This window comes from Gopherus evgoodei, chromosome 1, assembly GCF_007399415.2.
Source record: "Gopherus evgoodei ecotype Sinaloan lineage chromosome 1, rGopEvg1_v1.p, whole genome shotgun sequence".
Lineage (NCBI taxonomy): Eukaryota > Metazoa > Chordata > Testudines > Testudinidae > Gopherus > Gopherus evgoodei.
Window position 1 is genome coordinate 336,675,423 of NC_044322.1, and position 20,593 is coordinate 336,696,015.

A 20,593-nucleotide genomic window follows, 5' to 3' on the forward strand; every position below is an offset into this window, starting at 1 on the left:
GCCGTCCTCAGGTGTCCCATCAAAAGTTTTGATTAGGCCCCGTTGGCGGTTTAGGAGGCACTTGACTTTGGGATCCTTGAGGGCCAGATTGCCTGCGCTGATTACCCCTGCCGTGCTGTCTGGTGTTATCCTGACGCGGTCTAGCCTGGTTGTACAGGCGGTATGGGTGGGCCCGGAAGGACCTTCGCTGGGTCACTGGTGTGTGCATGCCCAGCGTGCGCATTATGACCTGATTGTCCTTAAGGCTTTGTAACCTGGGGTCGGTTTTGTTGGGGAAGAGACCCTGTCCCTCGAAGGGTAAATCCTGAATGGTCTGCTGCAACTCAGGAGGAAGAGCTGAAGCCTGGAGCCAGGAGATACGCCTCATCGTCACTCCGGTTGCCAGAGTTCTGGCCGCTGAGTCCGTGGCATCCAGAGAGGCCTGGAGGGAGGTTCTTGCCACCTTTTTACCCTCCTCGAGCAGAGCCGTAAACTCCAGACGGGACTCCTGGGGAAGAAGCTCTGTAAACTTCCCCACTGATACCCAGGTGTTAAAATTGTACCGACTTAGGAGGGCTTGCTGATTCGCCACCCTAAGTTGAAGGCCCTCGGCTGAGTATATTTTGCGGCCTAGGAGGTCCATGCGCTTAGTCTTCTTCACCTTAGGAGCTGATGCTTGCTGGCCATGACGCTCCCGTTCATTCACCGATTGGACAACCAGAGAGCAGGGAGGTGGATGGGTGTAGAGTTATTCATATCCCTTTGAGGGGACCATGTATTTCCTCTCTATTCCCCTAGCTGTAGGTGGAATTGAAGCTGGGAACTGCCAAATGGTGTCCGCATTGGCTTGTATAGCGAGGATGAACGGGAGCGCCACTCTGGTAGGTGCATCAGCTGATAGGATGTCCACTACCGAGTCCTCTACCTCAGTGACCTCCTCTATTTGCAAATTCATGTTCTGGGCCACCCGCCTCAAGAGGTCTTGATGGGCCCTAAGATCAATTGGTGGAGGGCCTGAGGACGATGATCCTGCTACTGCCTTATCAGGTGAGGAAGAGGAGGATAGGCCTGGGACCAACGGGTACTAAGGTGGGTCCTGAACAGGCGGAGCATCAGCTGGATCCGGTGGAACCTCTGTGTCCACCGATGGAACTGGTGCTTCCTCTGTGCCCGCAGGGGGAGGGCGGCTCACCGTCACTTCCAGTACCCGGTGTTCTGAGGGGGCCGAGCATGGAGCCACAGACTGGGCACCTTGGGCCTGGTGGTATGCCAGGGTGTCCAAAAGGACCAGTGATGAGGCCCTTGTTCGTGGCTTTGTCCATCCGGATAGTGGCTGGGGACATCAGCGTCACCCTCGTGATGGTATGATGCACTACCGGCCTGAGACGACATTGAAGTGTGTTTTGAAGGCCACGGAGGTGCCGAGGGGCCCTGTGAGCAGGGCACTGTTCTGGACGCTCAATCCCGGGGCAGTACCGGGGAGCGGTACCGGGAGCTGTGGCAGTACCACGAGCGAGATCGGGACCTTCCCATGGCGGTGCCGGGAAGTCGACCGGGATCTCGAGCCCCGTCACCTGGAGCGACTGCGTGATTCATGGTACCGAGATTGGTGCCGAGAGCTAGAGCGGTACCGGGAGTATCTGTCCGGTGAGTGTGATGTTGAGCGGCGCCTCGAGTGCGACCGGTACCGTGATAGAGAGTGGTGCCGGGACTGCGAGTGGCGCCAGGAGCGGGAGCAACGTGATCGAGAGTGTCTGCGAGACCGCGATCTGGAACGACATCTCTCCGGAGGGACGGAGGCCTTACGAGGGCCGGCTTGCCGATGGATTGAATAACCCGCACCAGTGGTGCCAGGGGTTGACGCATCGGCTCTGTCATAGAGATAAGCTCCCTTGCCGTAGAGAAGGTCTCCAGCATAGAAGGGAGGACGAGCTCAACCCCAGCTGGAGGCGGGGAGCTGTCAGGCACCGGACTCAACGGCCCTTGTGGGACCGGAATCAATGGTGCCGTCTCAGGAGGAGCAGCTATCGGTGGTGCCGCTGTGGACGACGGTGCCGTAGCAGATGACAGTGCCTGACGAACCGTCTTAGACGAGTGCTCCTTCTGGGAGGTTGAAGTCGCAGCAGCATGCCGTTTCCCGGTTGGGGAAAGGGAGCGGTGTCGAGGAGTCGGTGCCGGTACAGGTCGGTGCCGAGAGTCCTTCTCGGTACTGGGATGATCCGGTGCCGAAGGCGCGCTCCGTACCAAGGCAGCCTGTTGAGTGCTGGGTACCGCTGCTGCAGGACTAAGTGCCGACTCCATGGGGAGCTGCTTCAGACGAAAGTCCCGCTCCTTCTTCGTCCTAGGTTTAAAGGATTTGCAAATGTGGCACTTGTCCACAAAGTGGGATTCCCCCAGGCCCTTGAGGCAGGAGTCGTGGGGATCCCCTATTGGCATCAGCTTTTGGCACAGCACAGTTTGAATCCTGGTGCCTTGGGCATGGGCCCGCACCGGGGTGGAGGAAAGGGGCTAATCCCCGATCCCCCTTTCAACTATATTCACTAACTATAAAAATTAAGCACTAATACTAAGTATAACTACAAAAAACTATATACACAGTGATGAGAAGAAAACTACGAGTAAGCTAGGGATGTGGAGATCAGCAAAGCTGTGCTCCACAGTTCCAACGACCGACACGGGCAGTAAGAAGGAACTGAGGGGCGGTTGGGCCGGCAGGAGTATATATTCGGCACCATAGCGGTGCCACTCCAGGGGGCGCTCAGCCGGCCTACCGAGTGTTGCTAGGATAAAAATCTCAGATGAATGTGCACACGGCACGCGCACACCTAATTGGAATGGATATGAGCAAGCACTCGAAGAAGAACAATATTTATTCTTCTTTGAGTGATTGCTCATATGCATTCCAGTTAGGTGTGCGCGTGCCGCGTGCACGTTCGTCAGAAGACCTTTTTACCCTAGCAACACTCGGCGGGTCGGCTGGGCGCCCTCTGGAGTGGCGCTGCTATGGCACCGTATATATATATATATATATCCCAGCCGACCCGGCCATCCTTCAGTTCCTTCTTACCGCCCGTGTCGGTTGTTGGAACAGTGGAGTTCCAACAGTGGAGTTCCACCTTCCCTAGCTACTCGTCGTTTCTCGTTGTTATCGTGTACATAGTTATTGTTCTTATATAGATGTAGATATATGTAGATAAAGTAAGAACTTACAACTAAATCTAATAGTATAGTTAGTTTAGTATTACTTAGTGGGAGTAGCCCCTTCCCCATGCCCCGCTCACCAGGTTTCAAACCGTGCTCGGCCTGTCACAGGCCGATGCCAACAGGAGACCCACACGACTCCTGTTTAAAGTGCCTTGGGGAATCACATTTAACAGCTAAGTGCCCTATTTGCAAAGCTTTCAACCCACGCACTAAAAAGGAGCAGGACAATGGAGGCGGCCTTGACACCGCCACCTTCGGCACCGAGCGCCGGTCAGTCAGTGAACAGAGGCACCCCTACGGCACAGGATCGCACCGGCACGCCTAAGGACTCTTGGCACCGGCCGACACCGGCACCTAAGTCGACTCCGCGTCGCTCCCTCTCCCCGAGGTCGAAGAAGGCCAAGACTTCTGCTGCCTTGGTGCCAACTATGCCACAGCCAGAGAGGGCGCCCAGTTCAGACCGCCCAGCACCGATACCCACCGCGGCACTGACTAAATCGGCACCGTTGATTCCGGTCCCACAAGGGCCATCGAGTCCGGTGCCTCATAGCTCCCCGGCGCATGCCGCGGTAGAGCTCACCATGCCATCCATGCCAGAGGCATATTCGGCGGCGAGAGACTTAATCGCCTTGACAGACTCGGCACTGCCTCTAGCCCCGGCACCGTCGGTGTGGGTAATCCAATCTCGGGGCAAGCCGACCCTGCCTAGACCACCGTCTGTCGGCACAGCAGACCGGCACCACTCAAGATCGCGGTCCCGTAGACGCTCCAGGTCGAAACGACGCTCCCGCTCTCAACGCTGCTCGCAGTCCCGGCACTGTTCCCCTACACGGCACCGGTCAGACTCGCGGCACCGGTCGGACTCCCGCTCTCCACCTCACTATCCACGGAACCGCTCCAGTTCTCAGTGCTGATCCAGGCACCGTACCTCTCGGAGCCGTTCACACCGCAGTGACTCGAGATCTCGGTCGACCTCCTGGCACCGATCCGGTCCCGATCTTGATCCCGGTACCGCTACAAATACTGGCACCGGTCCCCATTAAACAAGGGAGCAAGGTCCATCGGAAGCTCAGCCTAAGGTTTCTCTGCTCCTCTATGGCCATCCAGACAGTCGTCGGTGTCCTCTCACGTGGACAGTTACTATGACCAGGAGCGAGATACGCAGGTGCCTACCGGGGTCTTCCAAGAGGTCCAGTCTCAGGACCCGGGACCTCACCAGTGGTTCTTTCGAACACCCTGGGCATACCATCAGGCTCAGGGTGCCCCATTGCTCCAGACCCACTCCGCTTCCTCAGAGCATCGAGCTCCAGAGGCCACCATTAGCTGTGTCCCTCCTGCTGGGACAGAGGAGCAGATAACCCATCCATCAGGTTCCCTGGTACCGCTGGAGCAGGAGCCGACCCAGGAGGAAGGGGCCATCCAGGACCCTCTCATCACCGGTGTATCGTCCTCTTCCTCCCCAGACGAAGCGGTGGCAGAGACCTCATCGTCAGGGCCCCTGCCGATAGACCTCAGAGCCCATCAGGACCTCCTTAGGAGGGTGGCGCTCAACATTAGTCTTCCCATAGAGGAAGTCCCGGAGGTCAAGGACCCAGTTGTCAGCATCCTGTCGGCAGATTCCCCCACTAGGGTGGCTTTGCCTTTCATCAAAACCATCCAGGCCACTGCTGACACCTTATGGCAGTCCCCAGCCTCCATTCCCCCTACGGCTAAGGGAGTTGAGAGAAAATACATGGTGCCCTCTCAAGGGTACGAGTACCTATATGTTCATCCTTCTCCCTCCTCATTAGCTGTCCAATTGGTCAACGAGAGCGAACGCCACGGCCAACAGGCGCCAGCCCCCAAATCAAAGGAGGCTAGGCGGATGGACCTACTGGGCCGCAAGGTATATTCGGTAGGTGCCCTGCAGCTCAGGGTGGCCAACCAGCAGGCTCTCCTGAGCCGTTACTGTTACAACACCTGGGCGGAGGTAGGTAGATTAACAGATCTTCTACCCTCGGACTCTCGCCAGGAATTTGCCGCATTCCTTGAAGAAGGAAAGAAGGTGGCTAGAACCTCCCTCCAGGCTTCTCTCGATGCGGCCGACTCGGCAGCCAGAACTCTGGCCTCAGGTATCACCATGAGGCGTATCTCATGGCTACAGGTCTCTAACCTGCCACTCGAGCTCCAATACACCATCCAGGACTTACCCTTTGATGGCAAGGGTCTGTTCTCTGAAAAGACTGACCCCAGGTTGCAGAGTTTAAAGGACAACAGGGTCATCATGCGCTCATTGGGCATGCATACGCCTGTAACCCAACGCAGACCCTTCCGGCCCCAACCTCACCAGCCTTACTTTGTGCCCCAGCACAGACAAGACTTCAGCAGAAGGCGCGAGAGGGGTGGCCATAGACACCAGTCCGGAGCCCAAGGAGGTCAAAACAATGGCCCCACAAAAGCACCTCCGGGGCCTAAGTCTACCTTTTGAAGGTACACACGAGGACGGCGTACCAGTTTCAGGACAGGATCCTTCTCCTCCCTTCTCCAACCGCCTCTCTTACTTCCTCCCGGCATGGTCCCAATTGACCTTAGACATCCGGATCCTACGGACGATGAAACAAGGATACCACCTCCAATTTATTTCATCCCCGCCTTCCCACCCCCCAACCCAGTCCCTCTTCAGGGACCCCTCTCACGAGCAAGTCCTCTTACAAGAGGTGTAGTCTCTCCTCACCACAGGAGCAATAGAGGAGGTACCACCAGATGAGAAGGGAAAAGGGCTTTACTCCCGCTACTTTCTGATCCTCAAGTCCAAGGGAGGCCTCAGGCCCATCCTAGACCTGCAAGGCCTCAACAAGTTTATGGTCAAGTTGAAGTTCCGCATGGTCTCCCTGGGGACTATTATTCCGTCCTTGGATCCTGGAGACTGGTATGCCGCCCTTGATATGAAGAACGCGTACTTCCATATCGACATCTTCCCTCCACACAGGAGGTATCTTCGCTTTGTAGCCAGTCACCGGCACTTCCAATTCACGGTCCTCCCCTTCGGCCTCTCTACGGCCCCGAGGGTGTTTACAAAGTGTATGGCTATCGTCGCCGTCTACCTCCGCCGGCGGCAGATACATGTATTCCCGTATCTGGACTACTGGCTCGTCAAGGGAACCTCCCAGACTCGGTTCAGACAGCACGTGAACATAATCACAGACCTATTCTCCCTGTTGGGGCTGCTCCTCAATGCCGAAAAGTCCACACTGGTTCCCACACAAAGGCTGGACTTCATAGGGGCAACCCTGGACTCCACTCGAGCCAGGGCCTACCTACCTCAGCCACATTTCCAGACACTCACGGCGATCATCCGAGGTCTGCAGAACTCCCCGATCACCTTGGCTCGCATGTGTCTCAGCCTACTAGGCCACATAGCTGCCTGCACTTATGTGACAAAATATGCCAGGCTCCGCCTCCGGCCCCTTCAAACGTGGCTCAACTCGGTCTACCGTCCGGGTAGGGACCCAATAGACACTCTGATGACCGTTCCCCCGAGCACCTTACGCTCCCTCGACTGGTGGCTGACTCCCTCCCTGGTATGTGCAGGGCTACCGTTCCATCTACCACAGCCCTCGCTGTCCCTAACGACAGATGCGTCATCACTCGGTTGGGGGGCTCGCCTAGGTCACCTTCGAACCCAGGGCCTTTGGACATCACAGGAGCTGTCACTCCACATAAACGTCCGGGAGCTGAGAGCAGTCCGCCTCGCGTGCCAGGCGTTTCAGCAACATCTTCATGGCCGTTGTGTCTCAGCGTTTATGGACAACACAACGGCCATGTATTATATCAATAAACAGAGAGGGACTCGCTCTTCTCCCCTGTGTCAAGAGGCCATTCGACTCTGGGACTTCTGCATAGCCCACTCGATAGACCTGGTAGCGTCCTTTCTCCCAGGGGTTCGGAACACTCTAGCGGATCAGCTGAGCAGATCCTTCCTCTGTCACGAATGGTCGATCAGACCAGACATTATTCATTCGATCTTCCAGAGGTGGGGTTTTCCCCTCATAGACCTGTTCGCCTCTCGCACGAACAGGAAATGCCAAGCGTTCTGCTCCTTCCAGGGTCTTTCACCGGGATCGATCATGGACGCATTCCTCCTGTCGTGGGAGCACCACCTGCTCTACGCCTTTCCACCGTTCCCTCTGGTTCACAAGGTCCTAATAAAACTCCGCAGGGACAGGGCGCATCTAATCCTGATCGCGCCAGCGTGGTCCAGACAGCACTGGTACACCACACTGCTCAACGTGTCCCTGGACAGCCCGATTACCCTACCTCTCCTTCCAGACCTCATAACGCAGGACCACGGCAGTCTTCGCCACCCAGACCTGCAGGCCCTTCACCTCACAGCATGGCTCCTGCATGGCTGAACAGATTGGAGTTACGCTGTTCCAATCCAGTACAGCATGTTCTCCTAAGCAGCAGAAAGCCTTCCACTCGGTCTACATACCTGGCCAAGTGGAAACGTTTCTCCTGCTGGTGTGCAACGCAGGATGTTACTCCTTCTGAGGTCTCGATCCCCGCTGTTTTAGACTACCTCTGGTCTCTTAAGCAACAGGGCCTGGCAATATCTTCTCTGAGGGTGCACTTGGCAGCTATCTCCACATTCCATCCCAGAAAGTGGCCACTCCGTGTTTTCCCACCCCTTAGATACTAGATTTCTTAAGGACCTGGAGCGCCTCTACCCCCACGTCCGCCAGTTTGCCCCCACCTGGGACCTCAGCTTAGTCCTATGCAGACTTATGCATCCACCCTTTGAGCCATTGGCGACTTGCTCACTCCTATACCTGTCATGGAAGACAGTCTTCCTGGTGGCCATTACATCGGCCAGAAGGGTCTCCGAACTTCGAGCGCTTACGATGGACCCACCGTATACTGTCTTCCACAAGGACAAGGTACAGTTGTGACCTCATCCGGCGTTCCTCCCTAAGGTAGTATCGGCTTTCCATACCATCTTCCTCCCGGTCTTCTTTCCGAAGCCTCACTCTTCTTGACGGGAGCAACAGTTGCACTCCTTAGATGTCCGTAGGGTGCTCGCTTTTTATATTGGGCAGACAAAGCCCTTCTGGAAATCCCCCCAGCTGTTCGTGGCAGTCGCTGAACGGATGAAAGGTCTACCCATCTCCTCCCAGAGGATCTCCTCCTGGGTAACGGCATGCATACGCACGTGCTATGACCTGGCTCATGTCCCCTCGGGCCATCTCACAGCGCATTCTACCAGAGCTCAGGCTTCATCAACCGCCTTTCCGGCCCACTTGCCTATCCAGGAGATATGTCACGCAGCGACCTGGTTATCGGTCCACACGTTTGCTTCGCACTATGCTCTGGTCCAACAGTCTAGGGATGATGCAGCCTTTGGCTCAGCGGTTCTGCACGCTGCCACATCTCACTCCGACCCCTCTGCCTCGGTAAGGCTTGGAATGCATATGAGCAATCACTCGAAGAAGAAAAGACGGTTACTCACCTTTGTAACTGTTGTTCTTCGAGATGTGTTGCTCATATCCATTCCAAACCCACCCTCCTTCCCCACTGTCGGAGTAGCCAGCAAGAAGGAACTGAAGGGTGGCCGGGTCGGCTGGGATATATATATATATATACGGTGCCATAGCGGCGCCACTCCAGAGGGCGCCTAGCCGACCCACCGAGTATTGCTAGGATAAAAAGGTCTTCCGACGAACATGCATGTGGCGTGCGCACACCTAACTGGAATGAATATGAGCAACACATCTCGAAGAACAACAGTTACAAAGGTGAGTAACCGTCTTTTATAATGACTCAGGATTGAAATGAATGGGGTGTTACAAGTTTTAAAATGTGAGCTGCCAAAAATCAGCACTAAACAAACCAAAAGGATTGAGCCCAGAGAAACACCTTATTCATTTTTAAAAAATTTATTGTATTGTTTATTTTTAAGTGGAACAGTAACATTTTGGGGGAGAGTCTTGTTTACAGTGCCAGACTACAAATGAGAATTGGCCCTTCAAACTTTGGTCCAAGCAATTTTTTACTTTCATGTGTTATTTACAGAAGCTAGACAGCAGACAAACCTCCCCACTGTGTTCGCTTGAGCTAACAGATTTAGCTGGTTAGATCAACTTTGGCCATGGATGAGCAACCCCCCCCCCCCAACCCAAACAGTTCTTTCAACTAGGGTAATAGTAAAGATTTCAGGGGATGAGGGGCTCTGAAACATTACAAATTCTGAGCATCAATTCATTTATTTGAATTGATACCAAAATAAAATCTGTGCAACAGCATTTTGCAAAGGCAGCACAAGGAGCTGTTTGCCTTTAAACTGGCAAGTGCATATTAAACAACTTAAAGACAAGTTACATAAGAACGGCCATACTGGGTAAGACCAAAAGTCCATCTAGCCCAGTATCCTGTCTTCCAACAGTGGCCAATGCCAGGAGCCCTGGAGGGAATGAACAGAACAGGTAATCACCAAGTGATCCATCTCATCACCCATTCCCAGCTTCTGGCAAACAGAGGCTAGATACAACATCCCTGCCCATCCTGGCTAACAGTCATTGATGGACCTGCCCTACAGTAATTTATCTAGTTCCTTTTTGAACCCTGTTATAGTCTTGGCCTTCACAACATCCTCTGGCAAGGAGTTCCACAGGTTGTCTGTGCATTTTGTGAAGAAATACTTTTGTTTTAAACCTACTGCCTATTAATTTCATTTGGTGACCCCCTAGTCTTTGTGTTATGAGAAGGAGTAAATAACACCTCATTATTTACTTTCTCCACACCAGCCATAGTTATAGACCTCTCTCCTATTGCCCCTTAGTTATCTCTTTTCCAAGCTGAAAAGTCTCAGTGTTATTAATCTCTCCTCACATGGAAGCTGTTCCATACCCCTAACCATTTTTGTTGCCCTTTTCTGAACCTTTTCCAATTCCAATAGAGTCAGTTGCTGACTATTTTATCTATTGAACAGAAATCAGTTTGGGCAAACGCTTGAGAGGTTGACGTTCTCACTGCAACAGCATTAGTGATTCACTCTGCAATATGCAGCCAGAGCTATGAGTTTAATTGTTTTTAAAAGTGTTTAATAAAAACTGTATATCAAATCCTGAAAGAGGCTGAAAAGTGTTCCATGGCAGTTTTTGGTTCTTCATGCAAGTCAATGCATGCTTAGTACCGCTGAGGATTTGGCCTGTTATTATGACATTTGGCTATGCATACTGGGGACCACAATCCATCTTTAGACTATATTCCCCCGTGTTCAAAATCTACAACAAACCAAAGGATTGTACCCAGATCAGTGCTGGCTGGACATGCCTGTTAGTCTGTTCGTTGACAATCAAGTCAACTAATCACATGAAGAAAGAACACTAAGTTAAGCAGAACTCATTTCTAGATGCTAGCACTCTCTTTAACTGAACAGTTGTAAAATATTAGCAGGGGTTCCTTTAGAGTAACTAATAGTGTTTTCCTACACATGTAACAGACTGAAGGATATGATCATCTTCAGCTAATATTTACCAAAACATGTTGCTTTTTGTCATTCCAGAGTGCTTTCCATAGGTCTTTGTTTAATGATCTTGTTTGTATTTCAGTGTTGTATTTTGGAAATAAAGACACTGAAATGTTTTTTACCATTATATTTGTGAGCTTGTTTATTCACTGGCAGAACTAGTGATAGCATGAAGAGCTGTGCATTTACAACACAACAGTTTAAGCACTGTAGTAGTTTTGTATTTTTAATGTTAGACGTTATTAATGATGTGAACACCTCCAGTATGATTCAGTCCTGCATAAATCAGGGAGAAAACATGGTTCCTGCCCCAAGGAGCTATGAGTAGTTGCCTGTCAAACCACTGACTAACTCTGAACAGTGTTTATTTTACTGATGGCTGTTTATTTCCTGTGTATGGGACAGGATGTAATATACTATAACATCATCAGTTGATCAAGAAGAAGTGCATCGCTGAATATTGAGAATAGGAGTAGGCTCAGATTTCTTTATAGCTGGTGGGGGTAAATATGGCTTTTTGTTCAAGCTGGGACAGCTTAGGTCACTGGTGCTGAAATGCACTCATGCGGGTCATTCTTGAATAAAACAGAAGTGGCCAATAGTCCTATTGTTCACAGTGGCAGCCACATAAAGGCAGCACAGAACATAAAAAAAAAAAAAAAAAAAAAAAAAAAAAGAGAGAGCCATGAAAGCATTTTAGCAACCCAAGTATACCCAGGAGGACTGCCAGCTCGATAAGAAACTGAATACAGTCATCTTCTTAGGAAAAATTAAAGTAAACGTTGGAATCATAGCTGAGTACATTAACAAAAGCCTTCAGCTCAGTAACAAGAACAAAGACAATGCTATGTTATATATAGTGCTGTCTATATTAATAAACATTTAATATAAAATCTGCAAACATTTAAAATGTGGTACAAAAGGGAAATGACACAAATATCTCACTCAAATGTCTTTAGAGTCTTCAGTTTCACATGTGCACCCAAAGTCATGAACCTCATTTCCCCTAGTTAGTCAAACAAAATTCAAAATAGAAGAAAATTAAAATCAAATTGTCCTGGCAAATAAAAATGTAAAACTGAGCAATATTTAATGCATGTAGCTGCCTCTCCAAGTTGTACTTACAGCAGCGTGTGTGTGTGTGTGTGTTTTATCTTCCTCTGAAGTGTAGGGAGTGGCTACCTCTCTGTCTGGGCCAAGGGTCCAGTGTTCACAGCAATTGTGCATTCTCTGTGAAAAATCTATTTTGAAAGAAAAAGTGTGAATATATTTCATGTTTAAAATCAAGATGGCCATTAGTTCCGGGCAGGTTTTGCCACTCTTAAGTTTGATAAGTACTGTCTTCACTGAATAGTGTATACTCCTTAGCAATTGGAGTTTGTTGCTGCTGTGTAAATGAAGGTGACCTTGCTACATTTTAGCACTGAGTTCTCACTGTCAAGCACTGAGGTAGGTAAATCCCCAGTAGAGAAACTTTTAAAAGTTTTACGAAGTTAGAAGAATACTAAAGTTGAATTTTCAAAAGTGCCTGATTGATTTGGGAGCACAAGGGCCACTGACATTCACAAGTTCCAATAAGCTTCTTTCACAGACTAGACTCCTTCCTAGTCTGGGCCCAATCCTTTCCCTGGTACAGACCTTGTTAGTTCCAGCAGGCATCTTAGGTGAAAAGCAGGGGATTCCACATGACTGGGACCCTCTTTATTCTGTTCCATCCCCCCTTTATATCTTTGGCACAAGGCGGGAATCCTCTCTCTCTCTCTCTGGGTTCCCACCCCTCCTTTTAAATGGAAAAGCACCAGGTTCAAGATGGATTCCGGTATCACATGACATGTTCACATGTCCTGTGAGACCCGCTTCATTCTTCCAGGACTGGCCCGCACATATGCAGTGCAGTCTTGCAGGTAAACAGAGCCATCTAATGGGAGCCATCAAGATTCCAAGCCACCTTTAATGGCCTATGCTTTGCATAATTACAATAGGACTTCAGAATTATACTTCAGATTTCTAATTTTAGATACAAATAGGATGAACACACTCAGTAGATTATAAGCTTTGTAATGATACAAGAGATCTTTTGCAGAAAGCATATTCCAGTTAATTATATCACACTCAAGCATATTTCCATAAACATATGGAGTGCAATGTGACAATGGTAAAATCTTAAAACATAACTACTTATGGCATAAGATTCAAACACGTGTAAGTATAACTACTTTGTAAAATAAAAACCATTGCTCACAGTTCCTGCATAACACAGACCCTGAATATGAGACATAACACATACGTCTTTCAGAACCACATGTACCAGACACCAATTTAACAGGAATCATGTATACATTTAATCTAAAGACAGATGTCTTGTTTTAAAATAAATAGTTTCAGCTGTGCATAAAAAGAGGTTTAGCATTTCAGGCATGATTTTTAAAATAAAACATAAAAATAATATATGTTGCTGCTACTACAGAATAGGTTTAGGAAATTAACAGTCTTATTACATAATGCAAATTCACTAACAATGTTTTCTCTGCCATGGGACAGGTAGTCACAGCACAAAGATGGAAAGCAACTTATTCACATTGTGCACTTACATACATTTCTAGAACAGAGTAGTATGTAAAAAGCATATTTATAATAGAAAGACTCATTAAATACTTTGTTTACAATAAACACCACTTTCAAAACATGAAAGTGCTGAGCTTGAAACTGTCTTGATTTTGCATATCCAAACATGCCAACCTATTTGAATACTATCATTTGTTATGCTTGTTTGATGTTTCTAACTAGCATAAATCACCATTTAGTTTAATGAAGCCCTATCAAAATTGTTTGTTATTAAAAACCCTCTCAGGTACTATCAGTCAAATTGTGTGACATGGATCTCTTAATTCACCCCTTGAAAGTTATGGCTCATCAGAGAAAATGTGTGTGCACGCACGCATGCATGTGATTGCTCTCATTATCATGAGGCTCCAATTTCCCAAATATCTTTCAATCAATCAAGAAAAATGCATCAATCTCGATCTTCTCTTCTAACACATCCCTTGAATCCTTTGCTCTGCTTTTTGCCCTGTTCTAAGATGTACACTGATGGGCCCTGCCTCATGATTTTTGTCCACTGCCAAGGAACTCATCATCCTTGTAGAGCAAGCTAGAAGACAAATACAGTGACAATATTTAAAGCACCCGCAGAGTGCATGTTGGGAGACTGATGCTGATGCGACAGGACATCTCCCTGAGTATTGAAGGTAACATTAGAGGTATGTGCTTGTGTTTGCTCTGCCCACATTACATAAAATGGGAGAGTGAAAAGAGAAAACAAATGGATAGATTTTGGCTTATGTGTTTAACTAAAGATAAAATGTAATGGAAATGCCATCATGAACATTTACAACATTACATGAGAAATATAGGCCAATTATTTTAATTATTTTTCTTGATGACAAAAATCTCCCCTTAGTTACTAAGGTAACTCCTTTAAAAACAAAACAAAAAACCAAACCCAAGAACTTTCCAATAAGGGGCTGATACACTCCCTTTTTATGTGAATAATATTTTCACAGGAGCTTCCTCAAAAGACTAGTTAAGCAGTGTAAAGCGTGGTACTGAACTCTTAATATTTGTTGGTGGGAAAGGCAGATAAGTTACTTACCAATATTTAATTCTTGTTTTCACCGCTATGTTAGGAGGTGGAAGTCAGAAGCACTCTATCATCTGGACACACACAGGTCAATATCACTTCCTCAGGCAAGCATTAAATATGAAAAAGTCATAGTGTCACAATGTTTCTAAACAGTGAATTATCAAACTCCTGTTTTTGTCATTCTAAAGACTCACTCATTTTCTTCATATCAGGCCTGATCCAAAGACTCCATGGAGCTTTTCCATACATTTAAATGGGTGTGAGATCAGGCCCAAAGGAGATCTTCTATATTGTGTGCTGATTTTGATGGCCTGCAATAACTTTCTGCGACACTGTGTGGGATGATGAATCTATTAACATTTCCCATTCTCAAGTTATTTTAGCTGATGTTATATGGTTAATAAAACACAGTATAGTTGTAAAGCGATATTAGAGGAGAACCAATTCTAGAGGTTCAAAAAGCTTTGTATAAGCCAAACCTCTTCACACCAAAGTTAAATTTATTTAAGATTGTGTGGCCCCATTTTTGAAGTATGGAATTATGTTTATCCAGCTCATCCTTCTATTCACAAAAAGTTAAATACTTTCTTATTGGCATAAACAAGTTTAATGAGTCAAGATGGCTCCAAAAATAACTGCCTTTTAAGTCTACAAACATAGAAAAACATCACTATCACAATTTTCACCAACTTATGAGCAGAAGCTGAATAGATTTAAAAGAACAAAGTTTGATCACTTATTGCCATCTGGTGCTGAAACCTGAAATTACATGCAATTATTGTGCATCTTATTATGCTTACAGTACATTATTTCTGGGTAATACAGTGCTTCATGCCAGACTATTACATAACCTTTTGTGAACTAAAACTTAGAAATACAGAAAAAATACCAAGGCATAGGAAAATATATTCAGATATAATAGTAAAGCAAGTAGACTTAAAATAGTTGAATAGGCTTGTAGGTAGCTAATTAAAAATATGCCATAGCACGTTTGGATTTCTATTTGTGATCCCTCCACCCCACAATTAAGGTAATTTGTTTGCTTTTCCCACAATTGTCTTTGTATGGCCCATATGCACGTATTGACCGCTTATCCTGGTCCACCTAGCCCCTCATCCAAATTCCTCTTAAAGGTTCACTTCTTCCATAAGACCCATTAAAAATAAGGCAATATTTTTTATAAAAATTAGTGCTGTCGCTTAATCACAGGGCATGCAAATAACTTAAAAAATTAATCGTGATTAATTGCAGTTTTAATCGCACTGTTAAACAATCAAATACCAATTTAAATTTACTAAGTATTTTTGGATTTTTTTCCTACATTTTCAAATATAATTGATTTAAATTTCAACACAGCATACAAAATGTACAGTGCTTTATATTATTTTTTATTACAAATATTTGCACTATAAAAATGATAAAAGAAAGCCAATGTTTCAGTTCACCTCATACAAGTACCGTAGTACGATCTCTTGAAAGTGCAACATCCAAAGTAGGGTTTTTTTGTTACATAACTGCACTCAAAAACAAAACGATGTAAAACTTTAGAGCCTACAAATCCACTCAGTCCTACTTCTTATTCAGCCAATCGTTCAGACAAAGTAGTTGTTTACATTTATGGGAAATAATGCTGTCCGCTTCATATTGATAGTGTCACCTGAAAGTGAGAACAGATGTCCACATGGCACTTTTGTAGCCGGCATTGCAAGGTGTTTATGTGCCAGATATGGCAAAGCATGATGCCACTATCCCCTAGTTTACATCCTCAGTCCATGTGCCTGGAAGACACTAGCCCAGCCATGTCTGATGGGCCTTGCTGAATCACAGGATTGAGCAATCCCCTAGTGTGGGCTTGTGCAACTGAGTCACAGAATTGAGCAATCCCCATTGTGTGGTGCTTTTGCAACTGTTACTGCATTGTAAATCCCTTGTTTACTATTCCCCAGCTGGTGATGGTCATTCAATGCCCACCTGGGTGTTGGTCACCTCCTTTGTTGTTGTCACTGGAGAACTAGCACTGGGTGACTTCCAAACTCACCATACAGCAAAACCTCGTAACTTAATAAACCCTAATGATATATATATTTTGACAGAACAATATTTCAACAGATCATAACCTTTCATACGATATCCTACATATTTTCATACATACATCCTACATGTTTTGTATAAACTATATAATAATTATATTCTGGGGTGAATATGGGAGTTCCAGAGTGCTGTTTTGAGGTACAGGATGCCATATGCAGCTTCAGGGGAAGGCCACATACAGGACAAGTGCCCAGCAGTAAGGGAGAACTCCAGCAGCCAGGGCCAAGGCTGCCATGCCTACGAAGTGATGTATCCAGTCACAGAGTGCATTTGGGCTGCAGGCACCAGTCTTGGATTAAAAGCAGGCTGTCTCTCCACAGCCCCTGCACAAGAGTAGGCCCGGCCAGGACTGATAAACCCAGGAACCTCCTCATCACTCATGTCTGAATGGAGTTTCTTCTGCTGTTCTTGCACCTCTACAGGCCGGGGCCCAGCTCAGTATTTTCCTGCTGGGGTTGGCATTTGAAGATCTATCAAGGGACTCTACTTCTTCCTGCCCACCCCCATCAGAGCTTCGTTCTGAATCAGATAGTTCCTAATTTGCACAGTCTCTACAATTTGAAGTCATTAGTCTCTGAATTGTTTTTTTTACATCAGTGCCACTCCCCTATATTTGCCCATGGTCAGTAAATGTGCCTTTACAGATGCCTGCACAGAACTATACAGTATTATCTTCAGATTTCAAAAGAGAATTGAGGTTTGTACATTGAGGTTGACTCTCAATACAAATGTACTCGAGGGGGTTTCCTTTTACGTGTCCTTTGAATCGGAGAAGAGGTCTGAGGAATGAAGCTAGGTATGTCAGCTTTATTTTCTTTTGTGGAATTCAGTTGCAAAACTTGTCACTTGAAACGAAAATACGGTATTGAAAATATACTTAAGTCTGGAAAGAAGTGTTAAAATCTTTTTTTTTTAAAGTCACTCCCACATTTATTGCATGAATTGAAAACAACAGAGCCAAGTAGGCTCTTCCCAAGTACTGTAATAGTTTTAAAGGCATTATTAATGAACTGTCTGATCACAGTTTCTGATCACTGTCTGATTTATGAACAAATGTTTTTGTTACAAAAAATTGCATACATCTTAATGAGTCAGAGTTGAAGGCAAGAAGGGAACATAGGCTCATCTAGTCTATCTGTATATCACAGGCTACCAACACCACCCAGCCACCACACACTAAACCCAACAACCAAAATTAGACCAAAGTATTACAACCCACAGGAGATTAGACTATTACATGCCACAGAGAATAGGTGTGACCAAGGTGCACCATGCCTGAGGGCTCCAAAATGGTAGGGAAATTTGCTCTCCCAACTCGTGGAAGGCTGTTCCAGAACCTCCCCCCTGTTGATGATCAGCAACCTTCTTCTGGGAGAGAAAATAGTGGGAATAGAACCCTTTCCCTCTGTACTCAGTTGGTATGGGTTCTACTGCTCCCAGGGATATGAGAGTTCACTTCTTCACACAGTAGATGTTTGTGAGAGGGGTACCTGAAGAGGGACGGGGAAGGAATCATAGAATAGAATCTCAGAATATCAGGGTTGGAAGGGACCTCAGGAGGTCATCTAGTCCAACACCCTGCTCAAAGCAGGACCAATTGAGGGAAGCAGGAGAATGGGTTGGGGGGGGGTTGCAGGTAAGGGGGATGGAGTAACCAGTTCTGATTTCTAATACCCACTTGTCCATGGTGATGGACTGCCAGATGGGGTAGAATGGGAGTAGGCAATCTCCAAAAATTTTGCCAATGGCAGGTGGTGCCAGCATTGAGAGAGATGGGATTCTTGGGCCCTCAATCAAGGCTTCAAATCTGTTGTCTAGAGGTTGATGGCTGAGAAGTAGTAGTTGAGGGAATGGATTGCCTTCTTCTCTAGGTTCTCTGTTTCCGCCCCTGTTGGTCATAATACCTATTTCACTGAGTATATGTAGGGAGTCTGAATCGTTAAGTTTGGTAATTGCTCTGCCGTCTCTTGTTCTGTGGATGTCCAGAGATTGCAAGATGGCCTTCGAGTCCTTCAAGGTGTGCAGTGACTCGTGTTTTGTCCATGAAGAGTTTGGTGCCCTCAAAGAGTAAGTCTTCTACAGAAGACTATTGGCTTTGGGAAACTGGAAAGATGGAGCCAGGAGGCTCTCCTGATAATGATCGGTATTGCTATGGATCTTGCTGAGGAATCATCTGAGTCAAGGGACACTTGTAGCGCTGTTCTGGTGATAAAGTTGGCCTTTTGTGACAAGTGCTTTGTATTAATCCTTTCTGTTGTCTGGAATAAAGTTTATAAATTCCAAGAGACTTGAGTAATGATTGTGATCGTACTTGGCCAGTAGGGCCTCATAGCTGACAATTCTCAATTGTAAGGTTGCTGCCGAGTATGCTTTACAACCAAATAAGTCGAGTCGTTTTCAGTTTTTATCATACAGGGTGTTCCCATAGTAATGTTGCTTACCCAGTTCATTCCCCGTGTTGATAACCAGCGAATTTGGCATTGGGTGTGAGAAAAGAAATTCAGTGCCTTCGGCTGGCATGTAAAATTTCTTATCTGACCCTTTACATATGGGTGGAATCGCTGCTGGGGTTTGCCAAAGCAACTTCACGGGGTCGATAATTGTCTCATTCATGGGGAAGGGGATTCTGGATGAAGTGGATGTGTGTAGTATGTCTACCAGTTTGTGGCGAGATTCCTGGACCTCTTCCAGAGAGATGTCTAAGGAAGTGGCCACTCTCTTGTAAAGTTCCTGAAACTGGTTGAAATAGTCTGCAGTGTGGGAGGCGGAGGCATAATAAATTGAATGTCAGGTGGTTTGTCCAGGTCCAAGAATTGCTCCTGTTCTTTAGCTCCAAGTTCAGAGGCAGCAGAAGGTGCCTTGGATGGCAGCATGGGTGGCTGAGGTGCCCCAATTAGAGGCAAAGTAGTGGGTATTGCCTGTTGTTTCTGTGGTGGATATGGAGCCCATTGCTGCCAGAATGGCTATTGTGTTTGGAAGGGCATTGTGGGCATGCCGGGTTGGCAGTACCAGGCTTAATTTTAAATTTTACAGAGAAACCCATGCTTGGTGGGGCCGGTGTAGCGGGTATAGCCACAGGAGAGGAAAGCTGGGGCGAGTGCTCTATATTCTCCTCTTTATCGTCCTCCCCACTAAAAAAGTTTTGTGAAAACTGTAGAGAGCTGGGTTGGCTAAGTACTGTGTGTACTGTGGTACTGTTGGTGCCAAGGAGAGGAGACTGTTGTACAGATGAGATAGATAAGTCTGTATGAGAGAGGAACTGCTGTGACATGCCCAGTCCCGGTGGAATGAGGGAACTCAGTACTGTGTGCTGGAGTGAGCGTATGGGCACAGGTGTGTGGCTGGAATGCATAGTGCCAGTAGTAGGTGGTGACATTAGAACAGGGGTGCTCGGTACTGATGGTTGGTTTGTTGGTGGTGGTGCCACGGCACGGGGTTTCATTTTCCCTTTGCTACCTGTGTCAGAGCTTGACTGCTTAGGAACTCTGGGTTTCTTGTTACCATCGGTACTGGAGGGACCTGGTCTGTCAGCTGTTGGTACGGCTGGTGCAGTCCGTACCAGGAGTCTTTTGCCGCTACCGGCACCTTTTCTTGGCCAACTCCAGAATCAAGGACATGGAGCCCCATTTCTTTTCCTTCTTGGTATGTTGTTCAGGATCTTTGCCTCTGAAAGAGGAGCCTTTATCTGAGGTGGAAGGCAGCGATTTCTGGCAGGGAGGGGCTTGTAGCTCAGGCTCAGATGCTGGGCAAAGACTTCTCCATGAGGAGAAGCTTTATCTGTAAATCCCTGGCTTTTCTAGTGTGGGATTTCAAATTGTGGCAGTGTGAGCACTTTTGTGGTATGTGTCCTTCATGAGGCAACTGACACAATGAGAGTGTCTGTCTGAGAGAGGTATTGAAAGCCAGCAGGTAGTGCAGCATTTAAAGCCTGAGGAACCAGGCATGCCCCTGAGGGAGCATATCTCTCAGTGATGTGGAGAGATAGATACCACTGTGACTGGGGATAATGAAAACAAGGTCCTGTGAGGGGAATGAATATATATATATATATATATATATATATATATATATATATATATATATATATATATATATATATATATAAATATATAATATTTGAAGGGATGGGGATAAAGTAGGAAGGAAAAAGGCTAGAATATTTTGAACTAAGA

At 47.1% G+C, this 20,593-nt stretch overlaps 1 long non-coding RNA gene across 1 annotated transcript; it reads right to left on the reverse strand.

Annotated features, from left to right (window-relative positions):
- Positions 1–12,618: 12,618 nt before the first annotated feature.
- On the reverse strand, positions 12,619–15,557 carry LOC115641364. The gene is made up of 2 exons (XR_003998403.1): positions 14,340–15,557; positions 12,619–13,838 (listed from the first exon to the last, which is right to left on the reverse strand). It is a non-coding gene; the product is annotated as an uncharacterized LOC115641364 (long non-coding RNA).
- Positions 15,558–20,593: the final 5,036 nt, after the last annotated feature.